Source organism: Camelina sativa, chromosome 3 (genome assembly GCF_030686135.1).
Source record: "Camelina sativa cultivar CO46 ecotype springtype chromosome 3, ASM3068613v1".
NCBI lineage: Eukaryota > Viridiplantae > Streptophyta > Magnoliopsida > Brassicales > Brassicaceae > Camelina > Camelina sativa.
This window is the reverse complement of record NC_141882.1, coordinates 13,687,883-13,703,553: the sequence shown is the minus strand read 5'-3', so window position 1 is coordinate 13,703,553 and position 15,671 is coordinate 13,687,883. Positions and strand designations below refer to the sequence as shown.

Here is a 15,671-nt window from a genome sequence, read left to right as displayed (position 1 = left end):
TTCAGATTCATTGATTGTAAATTACCAATATGTTCCCAGTTTCATTGTAAATCTCCTCCATAAGGATCACATTAAAAGTTATTAATGCAATCAGCTGTTAAAAAAAAAAAACAAGTATGGTTCAGGTAAGAGACAAGCACAATGTATCTCTTCTTCAAATGTTATGCATACAAATATTGGATGAGAGACTTTAACAGAATAGAAGAAAAAATTGAAGACATCAAACTGTCATAAGTTATAGGTTTTTTTTTTTTTGAGAAATTGTTTTACTAAAATAGTAATATTCTATCTTGCATTGCGCTTCGAAGTTTTTATGAAAATGATGAATATCATGAGAATGATAGGAAGAAAAAAAATTGTTGGAATTTGGACAAGAAAACGTACATATTCTAATATATCTACATTTTATTGCTAATTTGGCTGTGACATGATTTGTATAATGAATATTATTGCACATTAATTTTTGTTTAAAAATGGTAAAGGAGTGTGTGTGTGTGTGCATGTGTATGTGGGTGGGTGTGTGTTTTTGTTTTCCATTAATTTTAAGAATCTCATGGATAAGATCTTGGAGCATGTATTGAATCTGTTCAGTGTTAATTGTTATGTATTCTTATGACATGTTGCAAGCTCTTTCCATTGTGATGAGTTCCTTGATACTCACAGGTTTTGGGATCAAAGAATTTGCATCAAGCTTTAGAATATATTATTACATTGATCTTTGGACTCAATTTCATTCTCTGATACAACTGATTAGGAATTCAAAATGTCATCCATGAAAGTTTAAGAAACATGTTTGGTTCCAAGTAGCAATGGTAATAACACTGATAGAAGAAAAACAAATCCTTGAACAATATGAGAGATGGTGCACCGTGCACAAAGGAAAAATAATGTATCTTAGAAGCCAAGTGTTATTCCATAGAGGAAATACACCATAAATAAATAAATTAAAAGGAAAAGGTAAATTCAAAATCTAAATGTGTTATCCGCTATTAGTAGTTTAGAAGCCAAATGTTATTCAAGATCTAAATATGTTTATGCGCTATTAGACCATCTTTAGTCGAGAACGGGTAAACGTTGCTCAGAAAACAAAAAAAAATATTTTTATTACACATTTTTATTTTTTATTTATTTTTAAAAATATGTGCCAATAAGTGAACGACACGTGTCGAGAAACGTTTCTCAAAACGTTCTTAAAATTCTCCAACAAGGAACATTACTCTTTCTTTACTTTTCTTTCTCATCTTTTTATTATTTTTTTAATAAGAGTAACTACATGAACAACCTCCACTACAGATGTCCTTAGTAGTTCAGTAGACAAGCACCAGAAATATATATTTTCATTGAAGAACTCTACATTTATAACAAGTATGGTTCAAGTAAGAGACAAGCAGGATGTATCTCTTCTTCAAATGTTATCTATACAAATATTGAAACAATTTTGCCCGCTTGAACCAATTTTTCTTAAGAGTTCTTTTGTTCCCTAGTAATTAATTCGTAAAACTAAATTCAAAGCAAACAAGTTTATTTGTAGAGGTCTTAAAAGAAACTTTAAGCATTCATTAGTTTGCTCACAACTCCCACCAAGGTAATGTTTCACCACTCACCAGAAAGAACAAAATGTTAAGTCCACATAATGATAAAACCAACACGAAACTTTTAAACGACAAGTCACTCTAACTGCCAGAATTTGGGTTGGCTGTAGGCTAGTTGTTCTTCACAGGTGGAGCAGAGTTGCAGAGGTCATGCCTACGTAAGTAGTTATTGTTTTGGCCGTTCCGTACTGATGTTTATGCCTTGGTTAACTAGGCTTGACAAGAGTTGCTTTGTATCGTGAGAATTTAAATCCTGTGCATAGTCTAAAAAAGCGTAAACTTTACTTTTCTTCTCAAGACCTTGGATTTCAACTCTTTGGAGAGTGTTCTTCTGGGGATTGAAGTAGAAAACACAAAACGGTCTAGATGATCTATACTTCTCACACAAAACAATTTCACCAGTGGCGGCAGTCACTCCAACGATGTCAACATTTTTGGGATCAACGATTGCATTCTCCCCCAGAGAGTAGACGTATCTCGACCATTCATGTTTCTCAACATCCTCTAGAATTAACATACGCAACTCAAGGGTATTGCCGACATAACTCCAACTAATCCCACCTAGTTTACCTTTATAACTTATCAATTTATAACTATATTGATCACAAAAGCAACTTGCGTCAATAAACTTGAATTTCTCAGACCTAACATCAAAGCAAACTATCACATAAGAGGATTCACAAACCGTGCTAGCTAAGTAATACAAAACCCCATTGATGCATATCCCATCAGACAAAGAACGATCATACGCAGGACAGTGTATATCACTCCTCCACCTCAGGTTTCCAGTCCCTAATGTCAGAACTTTGTGATGAACCCTTTCATCAGAAAACGGATAAGCCTCGGCCAATACCTTGAATTACTTGCCAATACGATCAAACCCTAAAAATTTTGTTGATTTCCTGAAGCTATACAGTTTAGGTAAGATCGCATACTGTCCCGTGGAAGGGTGACATATCACAGGTACTGAAAATTTTGAGATCCACATATCAGGGAAATAGATCAAACCAGAAGTATAGCTACGACCATAAGGGATCATGTCTTCAGAGAACAACTTCATTTGAAAATACGCGGTTGCTACAGGAGAAGTGTTCCCATATGGATCTGATGGCTGAGGGGACGAGAAGAAGCTCCACTCACCGTCTCGTACAACCGCTAATAAGAGACGTGGACGAGCCGATAACAACTCCGTGACATATGGACGGCGAAACATGGACCCCCATAGCTTAGACACGCAGCTAAACCTCCCGATGGACTTTAGAGGCAATCTAGAAAGTTTCTCAAGCATGAGATCAGTTGGGATGGATACAGCTAAACCTCTACACTTGATTGTTGTTTTTGCCTTATCGGATATACATAAATTCTAGGGTACAATTCATGGATCAGTTGGGAAGGGTTCTCCTAGGGCATTTATTCCAAACCAAATATGGTTATACAACTCGATTTCGGTTTAAAGGCATAAACCAATCAGCAGTTTTTGTTTTGGGTTGGTTCTCGGGGTTTAGTTGGCTTTCTTGGCCTTTTGGGGTTAAGAAACAGAGTTAACAAAAGTGAAGTTGTGTTTTTTTTTTTTTGATAAAGCTAAAAAAAATTCTTTGACTAAAGAAATGTAAATAAAAATGTTTACTGTTTATATTAGTCACAAAGTCTAACTAAGCTTTTGAGCCAATAACATAATCTAATCCTACATCCCGTAGGACTGGCTGGATAAGCCAACGCTTAGAGCCACATTTTTTTGGTGATTTTAAGGCCACATTTTTATATATCTAATGGATTTTAAACCATACTATTTTTTTTGGTGATTTTAAGGCCACATTTTCATATATCTAATGTTTTCCTTTATTTTTTTGAAAGGATTTTAGTTTTTTTTTTTTTTTTTTAAATTGTAAGAAAAGGCCACATTTTTTTTTGCTTTGGGCCACATCATAAGTTCAACAGAGATGGAGCAACTAGAATGTTCTATGAAATCGTGTCGTACTTTAAAATTCATTAACCTTTTTGTAATGAAGTTATAGCAATTGTCAAAGTGATCGTAGAGATCGCAATGTGACAGAGCATCCATCTTCAACATTTGACACATTGCTAAAGAATGTCGTCTCCGTATAGACTGTATTTTAAATCACGTATATATATAACTCTGGAGGATTGGGGAGAGCTAATTAAGAAGAACTTTCTCAGTATATATTTTTCCTGAAAAAATAAAACCTCTTGCCAAATCCATTATGCAGCCAAGAACCTCTTACCAAATCCATTTCTGTTTTACTGAAGATAAAATCTTGATATGTAATATAATAATCTGATACAAATTTGCTAATCAAAGTATTTACATACATATAGTTCATGCATAATGCTCACTTTTCTTTTTATATCTGAATTTCTTAAACACATCAGCATTATTTTCCACACGTAAAAAGAATAACTAGCAACTCTTGTATACAAATACAATATCAGTTGAAACATGTTACCAGCGACTTGAACTAGTGTTTTTGCATGTGAGGTTTTTTTTTTTTTTTTTTTTTTTTTTTTCTGGTAATTTAGTAATTTCAAAGTCATAGCAAAGAAAAAGAAATATACGATAGAGACTAGAGAGATTTTAAAAGAACTTGTAAATACTGACATTACGAACAAAAAAAAAGAATGTTATTAATAAAACCTTAGATTGCTCTAACTCCAAAGTAATGTTACCAGAGAGAACAAAATGCTAAGCCAACGTAAATGAGAAAACCCACACGAAAACCTGTAAATGAAGAGTCACACTCACAAACACAATAGGTAGACTATTTTGGTTTCCATGATCAGATTGGCCAACAACAGATCGAAACATGTCCTCACTCTAGGAGGATTGTGGGCTGCGTATTCTTCACCATTGGACTGTCGGATTCTAATTCTTCACAGATGGAGTAGACGGCGTTGTGGTTATAGGCCTTTTTCTGATGATATCTAGGCCTCGGTTTAGTGAGCTTGACATGAGTTCCTTTGCATCGTTAACATTTAGATCTTCTTCATAGTCTACAATAGCGAAAACTATACTACCCTCTTAGCCTTGAATTTCAACAATTTGGTGGGTGTTCCTTTCGGGATTGAAGTAGTAAATATAAAACGGTCTAGATGCATTCGTCTTAGAAAAACCAATTTCACCTGTAGCAGTCACTCCAACGATTAAACCATAGTAGTATTTATTATAGAATTCATTCTCTCGCAAAATATAGACATATTTTGACCACTCATTTTTCTCAACATCCTCTAGAACCCACATAAGCAACTCAAGGTCAAACCATGTACCAGCTTCACCAGAAAGAATACGACGACTCGGCCAATAAATCATACCTAATTTACCCTTATAGTTTATCAAATTCAGGTTAATAATATCATGTACTTGATCGCGAACAAATTTCGCATCAATAAATTTGAATTTCTCAGTCCTAACATCAAAGCAAACAATCACATTGTCATGATTTTCAAGTTGGAGAGCGTAGTAATACAAAACCCCATTGATGCAAATCCCTTCAGAAGAAGGATGATGGGTAAAGGGACAATGGATCTTCCTCCATCCCAGTTTTTCAGTTCCTAGTACTATCAGAATTACATGAACATCAGAACAAGATAGATAAGCAATGAACGCCAACGCCTTGAATTGCTTATCGATCGGATCATACCCTAAATAACTGAAAATCTTTATGTTCCTCGTCAAGACAGGTAAGATGGCATACTGTCCCGTGATAGGGTTACATATCACAGGACAGGTACTTCATCCTTGTCATCTCCTTTTAAGATACGCATACTAGAAAAATATATCAAGCCAGAGGTAACGCAACGAAAGCTTGCCAGCATATTATCAGAAAACTTCATATGAAAATCAGGGGCTACGACAAGTGAAGACTTTTCATATGGATAGTCAGGATGAGGCGACGAGAAGAAACTCAACGCACGGCATCGTTGGATCCCAATCAAGAGATGTGCACGAGTCGAGGATCTTGTCAGGAACAAGTTCTTGAAATATGGACGAAACCTCGCGACTGAACTTGACGGTAACCTCGAGAGTATCTCGATAATGAGATCAGTTGGGATAGAATATGATATTTCCCCTCTTTCCATGATCATTGTGTTGTATTTTCTTATCTGATGGTGATGGGGAGAGATAGAGTACGAAACTTCGCCTAGGGCAAACTTATTCATTTCGATATCGGTTCAAAGGCATAAACCGATCAGTAACCTTTTGCTATTCACTTTGATTCTTGGTCCGTTACGAGTTCAGACCGGTAAAACTCAACATATTCGGTTCGTTTTCGCAAATCAAATTCAGTTTCACGAAACTGTGGCGTACGTTCTTTAATTTTCTAGGTACACTTGATAGGTAGTTGTCAATTTGTATGTATCACTTCTATGATAATAAAACTTACTACTTCCAGTGGAATTAGCATCGAGCATAGAATTGTGAAGAAGACATTGGTAGTCCTGCTATGAACGTCATGCTTATGGTTTAGTCGTTCTTTGTTGGGAAACAGAGTCGATAGGAATAAGTTGTTATTATTGATTATGCTACCTCTTAAGGATAATGAATCGCTTGGAATCTTATAACCAAGTGTTACTATTAAAATAGTAGATATTCGTGGGTATTACGTTCCTTTTACTCTGTTTTCTGTTTGTTTCATTCATCTTTAGGTCTCATTGTATTAAGTTCGAAAACAAGTTCTTTCATTCATCTTTATATCCGAGAGTTTAAGAGTCCAATAGTTGGAGAAACATTGGCCAGTGACGCTTTTTTCCCATTTTGTATCGAAAACTATTATTTCTCTCCACAAAAAATGAATCAAGACGCCATTGATTGTTGCAACAAGTATGGAGGCTCGCCCTTGCTCTTCACTAATGTCAGAGATTTCCACCGATATCAGATTTAAATGATGTGAAAAGGCTTTGGAGCATAAAAAAGATTCACTAGTACATCGTAAAGCAAGTATTCACTAGTGGAAACCTCCCTTGAAAAGCTTTTTGATTCGACAATGATTCAACTTATTGTATCTAATGTTGATGTGTTCAAATGAAAATAAGAAGACCTGTAAACCAGTTTTAATTTCTCACACTCATAGACTAGAAATATTACGTAGACAACTATAGGCATGACTCTGACTTGAATAAAATCTTAATTTCTTAAGGTTTTCTTTGATAAATTGATTTTTACATAGAGAAGAAAAAAAAACATTTTGTAGAAATTAGAGAGATTTTTAGCTGACTTGTATAGCAATGGAAGCAATCAAGTTTGGAACATGTATATATTTCAACAGGAAGCATCGATCAAATTTGTAAATGCTCGCAAAGGATCATAAGCCTCTAAGATCAAATATGCTTGACTTGAGAATGTTAACACTAAGGTCTTCTATATGGTCTACAAAAACATTAACTGTACCATATTCATCTCCAACACCTAAGCTGACACGTTGGAGAGTGTTCATCTCAGGGCTGAAGTAAACATAATAATTAGATGTCCAGATATAGGAAAAAACAATGTCGTCTGTAGCAGTCACACCAAGAACGGAAAGATGTTTGTAGAATCCAGCATCCGGAAAAGGGAAGAAAAATTCCGACCATTTCTGTGTCTCGACATCCTCTAGAACCCACATAGGCAACTCAAGGTTAGGCCATCTAAAAACATTACCATGGGCACCCTGTCGACTATCGTTGTCATACTTCAACGTTATACCACCTAATTTACCCTTATAGTTTACCAACTGATAAAAGCATTTTGCTTTAATAAACTTAAAATTCTCAGACTTAACATCAAAGCAAACTATCACATTAGAACTTTTATCAGTTGGTTCAGCTAAATAATACAAAACCCAATTAATGCAAATGCCCTTACCGAAAGGCTTATGGGTAAAAGGACATTGGATCACCCTCCACCTCATTATTCCAGCTTCTAATGTCAGAATATGATGAACCGTTTCATAATTAACTATACCGTTCATGAGTAATACCTTGTATTGCTTGTCAACTGGATCAAACCCCAAAAAGCTTCTCGACTGCTTGTTCGTTCTCAGTTTAGGTAAGCTCACATACCGTCCCGTGAGTGGGTTACATATCACAGGCATTGAATCCTCATCCTTACTTTTTGTTGAGATCCACACATCTGAAATATAGAGCAAACCAGAGGCATAGCTACAAATACGATTACATCTGCTTTTATGGAACTTGGTATGAAAATCGACGGATACTACAATAGACTTCTCATATGTATTCTGATGAGGGTGAGGGGACGATTAGAAGAGCCATTCACCGTTGTATTTTTGGAGGGCGAATAAGATACGTGGACGAGTCGAGGACCTGGTTAGGAACAGCTCGGTGAAATCTTGATGGCCAAGTATGGACGCCCATCGCGTCGAAACGCAACGACACCTCCCGACTAACTTTGAAGGCAATCTCGAGAAGATCTCGTGAAAGAGATCGATTGGGATGGAATCTAAAGTTTTTTCACTACTCATGATCGTTGTATTTGGTTATCGTACGAGGTGACTCCGGTATATAGAGTTCGTGGACTAGCTAGGGCATTAATTCCAAACAAAATCAAGGATCGATTTGGTTTATTCAGTGTGATTTTGGTTTAACCGATCAGCATCCTTTGATTTTACAGATATTTGGCAAAATGATACATTTTTCAAACATAATTAGGAAGAATATACATTCGCTATTTACAATTAGATAAACTCACATTTAACACTATTTTGACTATTTTCTCAGCTTTTTTTGCCATTCAACAATCTTCTTAATTACATTTCATGCCATTATACAATTACTCTCTTTTTCTTCTTATTTCTTGACTTTTCAAATCAATATAATTTTTCTTAGAAAACTTCTTACATACAAAAAAAAATCTATAGTTTTTTCTTCACAATTTGATATGAATTTTGTTTAATAATTTTTAAATATATTATATAAATCTTTTGTATCCGTATACATTTTAAGTATACACATGTCTATACACCTTATTAAGTGTACAAATGTCTGTACACATTATTAAATGTACAGATGTAATTTTTACAAAACCATTGTGGTATAAACATCCAAAACCTTAAGAATTAAACAAATTAATTCTGTACACTTAATAATGTGTACAAACATCTGTACACTTAATAATGTGTACAGACGTGTACACACATATGTACACTTAATATAGTGTACGGATACACAATTTGTAAAAAATATTTAACATTATCAAATAAAATCATCAAACCAAATGCATATCAAATTGTAAAGAAAAAAAACATAGATTTTTATTTATCTGAAATTTTTTTAAAAACAAATTTTAATTAGCCAATTTTTTTTTAGATTGTATAGAATATAATAAATAAAGAAAAACTCATGCTTCTCTCTCGTCTCTTTCCACCCTCTCTCCTCTAACCAAACCACAAACCCACGCCGCAGGGCTATTGTGTAATCTCCACCCATCTCCTCTGTCCCACATTTTTTTCTATCTCTACTCTTCTTTATCTTTTAACACCCTGTTTTTTTTTTTTTAAATAGTGATAATATTAAACTTCTAACTAAATTCTGTAAATGTACTAAAACACCAAGAAACCCTTGATTTTATTATGTTCTCGGTTTCGTTTGGGTTCAAACCGAACCTAACCATATCGAAACCAAAGTTTGATTGGTTATTCAGTTATTTAAAGGCCTAAAACTGAACCGAACCGTATCCAAACACAAGTTTGGTTTGTTATTCAGTAATATGATATAACCATTCGGTATAGGTTGGATATCAATAATATCTGAATGGTTATATCAATATATCATATTACTATATCCAACCTAACCGAAACTGAAACCAAATAATTCCTTGTAAAGTAGTACAATATAGATGGGAGAAAAGAGCCATTAAGATCTATTCCAATTCTCCGACACTTTTAGTTTGAGTCGGGAAAAATGTTAGTAAATTAAAACCGATCCCAAAAATTTGAGTTGAGCGAGCCTTTATACACTACAAGAAAACAGTGAATCAGCCACTGTAAGAATAGTCGCTTAATAGTCGTTAAATGAAGATATACGACTATTTAACGACTAATCACTGTTGTAGCTAATATTTTGTCGCTAAACCAGATAGTTGGTAAATAGTCGTTATTTAGCGACTATTTTGTGATTAATACACGTTGTCGTGACATTGTCGGCTTAGAGTCGTTAAATAGTTACTAAAGTTAGTGACCCATTAACGACTATTTTATGACTATTTAAGCAATTGTCGTTTAATAGTCGGATAATTTAACCCATTCCCTTCATTCCCTTAAGCAATTGTAGTTTTTTTTTTGGAATGAAGAAACAGTTGTAGTTTGCTCCCAAACAACCTGTAACACAATTACCATAACAAAATGCTAACCAGAAAAAAAAAAGAAAAAAAATCAGAGTAATAAAGTTCAAAATACTATATATGCCAGCAGAATAATAAAGCTCACACGAAACCTGTAGAGTCAGCGGCAAGATAGAGAGAATTATATAATTGTGACAATTTCAGCCAAAACTTGGTTTCTTAAATTTTTTTTTTATAATTGATGTTTACATCATCTAAAAGACACAAAGCATCAAATTTGTTAATGCTCTTAAACGATTCTTAGATGCTTGACTTGAGTTGCTTTGCATCGTTAACACTAACATCCTCTATATGGTCTACAATGGCGTAAACCGAAGCACAATTAGCTCCACGGCCTTGAAAATTAACATATTGGAATGTGTTCCTCACGGGACTAAAGTAGATAACATAAGACTTAGAAAACGTCTCCCACAAAACAATTTCACCTGTAGTCGTCACCCCAACAACGGAAAAATGATTGCAGAATCGATCATCCGGAAAAGGGAAGACACATATTGACCATTCTTGTTTTTCGATATCTTCTAGAACAGACATACGTAACTCACGAGTACGCCATGCACTATAATTGTCACGGGTACGCCATCGACTACCAGTTTCATACTCCAATTTAGTCCCACCTAATTTACCCTTATAGTTTATCAACTGATCAAAGTATTCTGATTTAATAAACTCAAATTTCTCATACCTAACATCAAAGCAAACTATCATAATATAACTTTTATCAGTTGGTTGAGCTATATAATACAAAACCCCATTGATGCAAATCCCCTTACCGAAAGGCTGATGGGTAAAAGGACATTGGATCTCCCTCCACCTCATTCTTCCAGTTCCTAATGTCAAAATACGATGACTCGTTTCACTATGAACTATACTTTTCATGAACAATACCTTAAATTGCTTGTCAACGGGATCAAACCCAAAAAAGCTACTCGCCTGGCTGTTTGTTCTGAGTTAAGGTAAGATCACATACTGTCCCGTGAGTGGGTTACATATCACAGGCTCATCCTTACTTTTTGAGATCCGCATAGCTACAACGACAATAAATTTCGCCTATATGGAACTTGGTATGAAAATCGACGGATACTACAATAGACTTCTCATATGTATTCTGATGAGGGTGAGGGGACGAGTAGAAGAGCCATTCACCGTTGTATTTTTCGAGGGCGAATAAGATACGTGGACGAGTCGAGGACCTGGTCAGGAACAGCCTGGTGAAATGTTGATGGCCAAGTATGGACGCCCATTGCTTTGAAACGCAACGACACCTCCCGACTGACTTTGAAGGCAATCTCGAGAAGATCTCGTGAAAGAGATCGATTGGGATGGCATCTAAAGTTTTTTCACTATTCATGATCGTTGTATTTGTTGGTCGTATGAGGAGACTCCGATATATAGAGTTCGTGGACTAGCTAGGGCATTTGTTTATTTGGTTTATTCACTTTGATTTCGGTTTAAAGGCTCAATTTTACCAACTAAGTTAAATAGATGGGTCATGGCCTCATATGGGTAGGTGTCGGTGTTTTTGATTAAGAAACAAACAAGAAAAAGCTCTCAATATAATAAGGAAGGAGAATGAGTGGATCCACCACTCTTTAAGAGTTTGGTTGGAAGCTTACGATACTTAACATGTACAAGACACAATATTTTATATGTTGTTGGAGTTGTTACATGAAACATCCAACAACAACTCATTTTAAAGAGGATTATTTTCCATATCAAAGGTACTATGAACTTTGGTTTGCACTATTCTATTTCAAATGATTATAAACTTGTTGGATATAGCGATATCGATTGGAGTGGAGACGTAGATGATCGAAAAAACACAAGTGGTTTCATGTTCTACATTGGAGATACGGCTTTCACATGGATGTCGAAGAAGCAATCAATTTTCACGCTTTCCACTTGTGAAGCGAAATATATGACGGCTACTTCATGTGTGTGCCATGCTATCTGGTTAAGAAATCTTCTAAAATAATTAAACTTGCCACAAGAAGAACCAACAAAGATCTTTGTGGATAACAAGTCAGCAATATATTTGGCGAAGAACCCAGTCTTCCATGATCGAAGTAAGCACATTGACACACGGTATCATTACATTAGAGAGTCTATTAAAAAGAAAGTTGTGCAATTGGAGTATGTGAACACACATGATCAAGTAGTTGATATTTTCACTAAGCCTCTCAAACGTGACGAGCTTACTTGGAGTGGAAAAATCAAGTTTAAGAGGGGGTGTTGATAGTTAAACTTGATTTTTAATCAAGATTAATTAAATCCAAGTTCTAGAGTTTTCTTTAGAAATATCAAGATCTCTCTTTAAAAAATATATCTAAAAGTTCTAGAAATATCTTTCACCTCCTTAAACATATAAATCTAGATATTTAATTAGTATTATCTAGAGTATTATATTATTATAATCTAGATATTATGTTAGAATAATCTAGATTAAGAATTAAAATATACCAAATATTTTGTATTTTAAAACCTGATTTGTTTTGGGTGGACAAACAAAATTATAACTGATATGTCACAGACCAGAAAAGCTCACACATCTCTCTTGTTAAGAACTTCTTCTTTTTATTTACTTGAATGATAGATAGTTCCAAATGCGTTACTTCTTCTAAATCTTCAAGTCGTTATTGACATTTAAATGAAAACTATAACAGAGTTTTAATAAATTAAATAATGAGATGCGTTATCAAGCTTTCTCTATTCTTGCACTTGATGATCTTCAAGCTTTCATGATGTAACTAGAACGTTGATATCTTCATTACCTTGAGAAGATTTTGTCATTGTGATCTTCTCTCTTCTGTTTCAATAGTTTCTTCTTTACGCATTGTTGTCAGTCTTACAATTCTGTCAACACAATGTATCTTCAATCTCTCCCTTGTTGACTGAGTTGTAGAACTGACAAACGTTGATGATTTGCAACCTCTACAAATCATGTTCTTGTTTCTTTTGGCACATCAGTTTCAAGCAACTTCAATCTCGGTCAACACCCATTCAATCTCTCCCTTGTTGGCTGAGTTATAGAACTCTAGCTCTCCCTTAATCATAACCCATCAAGCTCCTGATCTTGACCCGATCACATCTTCAGTGAATATCAAACACCTCCAAGTGTTGCCTGCAACCACGACCTAGCATTGCAACAACAACAACTAGCATATGGGAGTAATTCAGAGAGTCTCCCTTAACAGCTCAATTTGATATTAAACTTCATACGATGAACCAACTCATCATCAACAAACCTTGGACATTGACATTAATACCATCTTCTGCATTTATCAAACATCTTCAAGTTGTGACAGCAACATTGAAACAAGCATAGCAGCCCCAACAACTAGCAAATGTGAGTAAGTACAAGAACTCTCCCTTTTTAGCGCAGTTTGATACTCAAGCAATCAATGGCACTAACTCATCCTGCAAGGCAACCATAAAAACTCCCCCTGCTTGAGTGCATAACTAAGGTAAAAGTAACAAATCAAGAGCATAGTCCAATAAAGAACTCATTAAGCATAATATTGATCCTCCTCTTGCTTTGATGATAAGAGTCTGCTCAGACGTGCCTGAACACTGCAGAAACTTCACACATATCAAAATCATAAAACCAGAACACGATATCAGCCATTAAACCATTGAAAATGATTACTTGGTTACAATGACACAGATGAGAGTAGCTTAGAACTGGTTAACCCATCTTCAGAAATGTACCGTTGTCGCCAGTAGGAACAAGATCAAAGCCTGCGGTACGCACAAAACAGCTAATTTCTAAAGACAAAAACACAAACTAGTTCTGAGCCGAGAACACTTCCTTGAGAACACAAATGTCAAACATCTTAAAATCCTCTTTGAACCTCATGAATCTTAACTTGGTCAGAAACTCATTAGCACTAGCAAGCAATGTGCTTCATTTCAAGTTTCACCCTTTGAACAATGGAAGCAAAAACTGATCAGAAGCATTAACACAATCATCAAAATAATACCTTTGTAGTCGCAGCGGAAACTTAGACATATAATCTCTCGAAGAAATGATGATTTGTTAAACGTAGCACTGACTGAATAGACCTAGCTTTTGTAGACTTACTTGCTCAAGTAGTCTTGATTTAAAGCTGTTTCCAATTTTGCAGATGTAGCCTTCAGAAAGTCCTCCTTTAAATTCAGAAATCGTTGTTACTAAGCCAGACTAGAGATCCATATATTGTAATTCATGAGGTAGACATGCACCTTCCATCAATCAATTACAATACATACCATAACCATGATTTCCTTGAGACTCCACCTTGAGACAACCTTTACACAAATTCTTTTGATCCCAACATTGAACCAGTGAATAAGATAGACGATTGCAGCTTCTGAAGCAGTTGTTGTTTCAGTATTTGGAACATCTTTCTTCAACACACACAAGAGGAACCTCATAAACAATCCTCAGATTTAAAAACTAGAGCAGCAACAATTTCTTGAATTTCAAAAAACGATGTCCCAACTTTTACTGACAAGACACTTCAGCTTACTGGGTTACAACATAATCGGTTTTACTCAACTTTGAGTATTCTACCTTAGATTGATCCCGAAAAACATCTCCTTGCAGATGTCACTTACGCTAACCTTGCAGAACTGAACCAGAGTTACACAACTCTGAGTATTCAACCTCAGATTGATCTCGACCATCTTATACTACTAGTGAAAGTGAATCCTTCTCTTAAACTTTAATAATGGAGCGCTCTTACTCTTCTCTTCTAACACCCAGAGGTCTTCTTAAATATTCTACAACAACTAACTTGTAACCAATCCCAACCAATACAAGGCACAACTGAGAACAAAACCAATATCAACTGATACAAGCTTCAAGGAAATTCCTCACTAAAACCTCCAAGAACCATAAGAGTTTTCAACAGAAACATATGGGTTTCACATCTCCATAGTAACACTTCTCTCGTGACACTAACTCCCAGAAGAGATTAATTCCTTGTAAACATATTCTATCACACAAAAGATTTTACTTATACTGACATACCTTTGAGGTAGTGATATAGGGGTGAATGTCTGCCTTGAACACTTTAGACTTTGGTGCAAGATATTCACCTTCAGATCAGATTACTTTCCACACTTCTTCACAATCAACTTCGTCTTACTCACTGATGGATCTTAATACTTTGATTGTGATTACGAGACCTAGGAACATTAAGAACTTATGTTTCTTTTTCCAACCATGAAGTCTTAAACTGAGCTTCTTCTCCTGCCTTGATGCAGAGCATAGACGAAATAACAAAACCACCCAGAAAATTCCAAATGTTGTGGGATGATCAATGACAGCAATATGAAACCACAGGAGAAAGCAGATCACAATTTGGATTTACAGATTGAAAGTTAAGACCAAATTTCCAAAGCATATCCAAAATGCTAAACACCGGCGAACAACTAACTTTGGGAACAGTATCCCATCAAATAACACAGAACCAGAAAGAGACCTTTATATCATCGGAAAGATCTTGCTTTCAAGATTCCAAAACATCTTTCCATACTAAAATTCGAGGTCTATAGCCATGTCAAACGAAGAGGCAAAGTCAGACAAGAACCCAGTTTCATGAACCTGGAACTCCATCAAACTCATAACTTTTTGTTCATATCTTCTTCTTTTAGCTTCATGAGTTTGGTTTTTCTCCCCCATGTTGATTATGTGTTTCAACCTAGAACTGTTCCATAGGAAACACACAATCAACACAGACCTT

The 15,671-nt window shown here is 35.3% G+C and overlaps 4 pseudogenes across 1 annotated transcript; all 4 read right to left on the bottom strand.

Moving 5' to 3' along the window:
• Nucleotides 1–1,505: 1,505 nt before the first annotated feature.
• LOC147946891 (F-box protein At3g57590 pseudogene) lies at nt 1,506–2,943 on the bottom strand (annotated as a pseudogene).
• A 1,686-nt stretch (nt 2,944–4,629) lies between these two features.
• Nucleotides 4,630–5,768, bottom strand: LOC104778992 (putative F-box protein At1g30925 pseudogene; annotated as a pseudogene).
• Nucleotides 5,769–6,814: 1,046 nt separating this feature from the next.
• Nucleotides 6,815–8,068, bottom strand: LOC104778991 (putative F-box protein At1g33020 pseudogene; annotated as a pseudogene).
• A 2,032-nt stretch (nt 8,069–10,100) lies between these two features.
• LOC104778990 (putative F-box protein At1g30925 pseudogene) lies at nt 10,101–11,391 on the bottom strand (annotated as a pseudogene). Its single transcript, XR_015586971.1, has one exon. The product of XR_015586971.1 is annotated as a putative F-box protein At1g30925 pseudogene (transcript).
• Between the last annotated feature and the right edge of the window lie 4,280 nt (nt 11,392–15,671).